Consider the following 6,351-nt stretch of genomic DNA (forward strand, 5'->3'; position numbering starts at 1 on the left):
ACTGTAAAGCTGTCCCATGGTTACATTTCAGTCTGAAAACATGCAGACAACAGAGCTTATAGGCCTACTTCTTACCTTAGAACTTGTCTCGTCTTATGCTGTCGAGTTGTCTCCGACCCATAGCGACTCCATGGACACATCTCTCCCAGAACACCTGACACCCATCTGCAATCTTTCTCCATTACTGGAAGCTTCTCTATGGCAGGGAATGTGTGTTGATTTTGTTGTGTTCTCCCAATTGATTGGCATGATGTTTGTCATGGGGGCTCCACACAAAAGCTGGCCTTCGATTCTAGCCCAGCCCCATGCTCCCAGCACCCACCCCCATGACTCACCCCCGGCCCCTGAAGCCCAGAGGAGATTGCATTCATTCATTCATTACCAGACTAATAATAAGAATAATTGTGGTATTTGTTAAGCACTTATTACGTGCCAGGCACTATACTAAACACTGGGGTGGATACAAGCAAATTGAGTTGGACACAGTCCCTGTCCCACATAGGGTTCACATTCTCAATCCCCATTTTATAGATGAGGTAACTGAGGCCCAGGGAAGTGAAGTGACGTCCCCAAGGTCACACAGCAGACAAGTGGCAGAGCTGGAATTAGAACCCATGACCTACTGTCTCCCAGGCCCATGCTCTAGCCACTATGCCATGCTACTGTGAACTGACTTCCCCAAAGTCACTCAGCAGACAAATGGCAGAGCCAGGATTAGAATCCAGGTACTTCTGATGCCCAGGCCCATGCTCTAACTACTAGACAATGCTGCTAAGCAGGTCCCAGCAGGCCGCTGACCCATGCCTTGCAATTCAGGGCAGGCTTTGGCTGCTGGGGCATTGGCATGATGCAGAGCTCTGAGGAATGTCTGATGTGGCTTCTTGTACTCCACCGCAGGCTGGAGGGAGGAGCCTTCTCCTGGGGCGGCTTTGGCCTCCAGCTCCGAGACGTCACTGGCGAGAACTCTGTGCCCAGACGAGCCCTGGGTGCCCAGACTGGTACAGCTTCCTGTTTCTTTCAGATCACTGAGGGCCAGAGTCACCAGAAGCCCCAGCACCACAGGAAGTCAGGCAGAAGGAAGCATTCATTCAATCGTATTTATTGAGCACTTACTGTGAGCAGAACACTGTACTACGTGCTTGGGAGAGTACAATACAACAATAAACAGGCACATTCCCTGCCCACAACGAACAAGATCGGAAATACCTGTCTAGAGGCAAAGTATCAGGCTGTTGGAGGTTTTGCTGGGATTCCTGCCTCGGCTTTGGTGGGCCATGAGTTCAGTTAGAGAAGCAGGGTGGCTCAGTGGAAAAGAGCATGGGCTTTGGAGTGAGAGGTCATGGGTTCAAATCCAGGCTCTGCCAATTGTCAGCTGTGTGACTTTGGTCAAGTCACTTAACTTCTCTGGGCCTCAGTTACCTCATCTGTAAAATGGGGATGAAGACTGTGAGCCCCCCATGGGGCAACCTGATCACCTTGTAACCTCCCCAGCGCTTAGAACAGTGCTTTGCACATAGTAAGCACTTAAAAATGCCATCATTCATTCATTCACTCTGCACCTAAATGACACTCAGTATAGTGCTCTGCACCCAGATGGAGCTCAGTACAGTGTTCTGCACCCAGATACTGCTCAGTCCAGTGTTCTACACACAGCAGGTGCTCAGTACAGTACTCTGCACACAGCAGGCATTCAGTTCAGTGCCCTGAGTATAATAGGTGCTCAGTCAGTAGTATGGGTGATGATGACAGTGATGATTATGAAACTGAGGCACCAAAAGGTCAAATGACCTTCCTAAGGTCATACAGCAGCCAAGGACAAAGCTGAGAGTAAAATCCCCAACCCTTAACTGTAAGCACGTTACACTTTTCCCCAAGACCCCAGACTCGTCTTGTGGCCCCAGGTGAACTGCTGGTGGGTCTCCACAAAAAAGGAATCATCCCAAGTTGAAATCAATCAATCAATGGTATTGATTCCAAATTTATTTATTTATTGAGAAATTTATTGAGAACTTATTAGGTGCAGCACACTGTTCTCAGCACTTGGGTGAGAATAAGAAGAATAAGCAGACGTTTTCCTTACCCATACTGAGCTTACAGTCAAGTTGGAAGATGAAGTTTCAGCCCCAAGGGTCTTCCCTGGCTCTGGGAGACTTTGGGACCGCTGTGGGTGGGTGAAAAGGGGCTTGGTCAAAGGCAGGAAGAGCCAGGTTTGCTACCTCGTAGACTGTAAGCTCCTTGTAGGCCGGGTCAAGTCTACCAACTCTGGTGTCTTGTACTCTCCCAAGCACTTAGTACAGTGCTCAGCAAACAGTAAGTGCTCATTGAAAACCACTGAATGATAGACTGTAAGTTCACTGTGGGAAGGAAATGTGTCTGCTTATTGTCATATTGTACTCTCCCCAGTGCTTAGTACAGTGCTCTGCACACTACAAGGCTCAATACATATGATTGAATGAATGAATGAATGAATGAATGGATTGCTGGATCACATATACCAACCTGTGGGTCGGGTCTGTTGTACTCTCCCAAGCGCTTGGTACAGTGCTCAGCACACAGTAAGCACTCAATTTCAATTCCACTGATTGACGGATTGCTGGATCTTCCCCCAGATCAGGGATCGGAGCAGCTGGGGGCAGGGCAGGGCAGCGAGCCACAGGACTGGGTTCAGGAGGAGCTGAGGTTGGGGGCCGGAAAGGAAATGGGAGCTGCAGAATGGCTGAGTAGCTGTGGAAACTTGACTCTCCACAGAATGGGGGGACAAGACGGGTGGGCAATAAGGCCTCTGGGGGCAGAAATGCCCGCCTCCAAGCAATGGGCCAGGGAAATTGGACATATGGAGCGGGGGAAATATCTACAGATCAGCGAGGCCTGCTGACATGCTGCCGAACAAATTAGTTAATGGGCTTATTGAACCGCTTACAATTATCCCTGCAAAATCCTGCCGGCGGACGAGAGACGGGGAGACTGGAAAACAGCAGTGGGGGTGTCAGGCTCCCAGCTTCCTGAGAAGAGGGCTGGGGCAGACCTGATTTCACCAAGGGCCAGCTCATGGAATAGAGGTCAAGGGAAGGGAAATTGCTCCAGGGGGTCAATCTGGTTTGGAGAGCACAGCCTGAACCACTACCCTGGATACTGCAGCTTGTCAGACCACCTTTTTTTAAAAAATGGTATTTGTTAGGCTCTTACTATGTGCCAGGCCCTGTTCTAAGTGGGTCCTGTTCTAAATGCTGGGGTAGATTGATGCTAAAAAGGTTGAACACAGTACCTGTCCCACGTGGGGCTCACAGTCTTAATCTCCATTTTACAGATGAGGTAACTGAGGCACAGAGAAGTTCAGTGGCTTGCCCAGTGTCACCCAGCAGATTTGTGGCATCGCCAGAGTTAGAACCCAAGTCCTTCTTTTCTGGCATTTGTTCTGCACTTACTATGTGTTAAACTTTGTTCTAAGCACTAGGGTAGGTAGAGGTTCATTAGATCAGACACAGTCCCTGTTACATATGGGGCTCCATCTAAGTAGGAAGGAAAACAGGTTTAAGCCCCATTTTATAGTTGAGGAAACTGAGGCACAGAGAAGTTAAGTGCCTTGCCCAGGATCTCATAGCAGAGAAGTGGGAGAGCTGGGATTAGAACCCATGTCCATGTCCTGAGATTAGACTTCCAGGCCCATGCTCCATCCATTAGACCACACAGCTTCTCCTTGCAAGAGTCACCATAGGGGAGAGTACTTTGTACTTCCTGATTAAGCCAGGAGACCACACTGATTTCAACTTGCAGGTGAATTAGGATTGGCCTGCAGAAGCCCTGACCCTAGGCAGGGGATGAGCATAAGTGACCATTAGACAGTCCCCTCCGACACAGAGAAGCAGCATGGCTCAGTGGAAAGAGCACTAGGTTTGGAGTCAGAGGCCATGGGTTCAAATCCCAGCTCTGCCACTTGTCAGCTTTGTGACTTTGGGCAAGTCACTTCATTTCTCTGGGCCTCAGTTACCTCATCTGTAAAAATGGGGATGAAGACTGTGAGCCCCATGTGGGAAAACCTGATCACCTTGTAACCTCCCCAGCACTTAGAACAGTGCTTTGCACATAGTAAGTGCTTAATAAATGCCATCATTATTATTATTATTATTCAGAGCGATATGATGAGAGGCTTCTGATCTGGAGGTGCAGTAACGGGATGCTAAGGACCCTGTGGAATTATAATAATACTTCAGATGATATCCCACTAGAGTGTAGGCTCTTTTTATGGTATTTATTAAGTGCTTACTATGTACCAGGCATTGTACTAAGTGCTGAAGTAGATACAAATTAATCGGGCTGGACACAGGCCTTACTCCACTTGGGGCTCACTGTATCGATCCCCATTTTACAGTTGAATTAACTGAGGCACAGAGTACAGAAAAGAGAAGTGATTTGCCCAAGGTTACACAGCAGACAGGTGGCAGAGCCAGGATTAGAACCTAGGTCTTCTGGCTTCCAGGTCCACTGCTCTATCCACTAGACCACACTGTTTCTCCAGGCCATGATGCTAACCTCCTTGTGGGCAGGAATCCTGCCTCCCTGCCTCTAGACTGTAAGCTCACTGTGGGCAGGGAATGTGTCTGTTTATTCTTGTATTGTACTCTTCCAAGCACTTAGTACAGTGCTCTGCATATAGTAAGCGTTCAATAAATATGATTGAATGAATGAATGAATACTATCTCTCTTGTATTGTCCTCTCCCAAGCATTAAGTACAGTGTATTACACACAGTAAGTGCTAAATATCTAACATTGTTTAATTGAGTACTATTTGATTTCACTTTTCCAAAGTGCTTTCCCATCAGTTCTCACATTTTTATCCTCACCACATTTCTTGATGTACAGGTAGGAAACTGAGGCTCAGAGAAGTTAATCACTCAATCATATTTATCATACCCTTACTGTGTGCAGAGCACTGCAGTAAGCATGGGAAGAGTACAGTGTAACAGAGTTGGTAGACATGTTCTCTGCCCACAGTGAAGTTAAATGATTTGCCCAAGGTCCCACAGGAGGTCAATCACCTGTAAAACGAGGTTTCAATATCTGTTCTCCCTCCTACTATGAGCCCCATGAGGGACAGGAACTGTGACCAAACCAATTTATTTGTATCTACCTCAGCACTTGGAAAAGTTGCTTGACACATTGAAAGAGCTTAATACATATAATAATAATAATAAAAGAGATAGGCCTTGTAGGAACTTAACCATGGGCATGGGAAAGCTGAGCCAAATGTACAGTTAGAAGACTACTTGAGTAAAGAGTGCAAGGTGGAGCAAGTTGGGAGAAGAGAGCTGATATGGAAAATGGAGAGAGCAGGTGCAGAACCTTGAAGACAATGGTCAGACCTATCAGCTGTGCATCATTTCTCACTTCCTTCCTGTTGGGGACATTGGCAGAGACGGGCCAAAGAAGTGGGAGAGGAAGGTTCTTCAGTTTTGTCTTCTCCTGTTAGCCTCCAAGTGTTTTCAGAACCAACAGGGGAACAGAGAAGCAGGGTGACCTAATGGAAAAAGCATAGGACTGGGAGTCAGTGGACCTGGGTTCTAATCCCAGTTCCGCGACTAGCCTCCTGTGTGATCTTGGACAGTTTGCTTCACTTTTCTATGCCCCAGTCTCCTAATCTGTAAAATGGTGATGAAGTACCCATTCTCAATCAATCAGTCAGTGGTATTTATTGAGCGCTTACAATTGCAGAGCAGTGTACTAAGTGATCGGGAGAGCTCAGTACAACAGAATTAGCAGACAAGTTCTCATTCATTCATTCAATCGCATTTATTGAGCTCTTACTGTGTGCAAAGCACTGTACTAAGTGCTTGGGAAAATACAATCAAGTAATAAAGAGAGACAATCCCTGTCCACAACCAGCTCACAGTCTTGGGGTGGGAGAGTTGGGGAGACAGATATCAATACAAGTAAACAGAAAAATATGGAATTCTTCACGAATTTGCATGTCATTCTTGCACAGGTGCCAGGCTAATCATCTCTGTACCATTACAATTTTAGTATATGTTCCCCTTCCCCCTTATAGGTGGGATGAGGGCCATGTTCGATCTGATTGTCTTGTATCTACTGCAGCGCTCTGCATGTAGTGGGCTCCGAAGTTTGGTTTTGGACATTTGGCTAGTCAGTCAGTTCTATATACTGAGCACTTACTGGGTACAGAGCACTGCTAAGTGCTGGGGAGAGTACAATACAACAGTAAACAGACACATTCCCTGCCCACAGCGAGCTTACAGTCTAGAGGAAGTTTGCTAGAGGTTAGCAACTGTCCCTCCCCTCCCCATCCCGGGTCAACCCCGCAGTCTCTTTTCTCTGCTCATGCACTGTAATGGTCT

The 6,351-nt window shown here is 47.2% G+C and overlaps 1 pseudogene; it reads right to left on the reverse strand.

The window, feature by feature from the left end:
* Positions 1-5,936: 5,936 nt before the first annotated feature.
* On the reverse strand, positions 5,937-6,051 carry LOC119926454 (annotated as a pseudogene).
* Positions 6,052-6,351: the final 300 nt, after the last annotated feature.

Source organism: Tachyglossus aculeatus, chromosome 3 (assembly GCF_015852505.1).
Source record: "Tachyglossus aculeatus isolate mTacAcu1 chromosome 3, mTacAcu1.pri, whole genome shotgun sequence".
Lineage (NCBI taxonomy): Eukaryota > Metazoa > Chordata > Mammalia > Monotremata > Tachyglossidae > Tachyglossus > Tachyglossus aculeatus.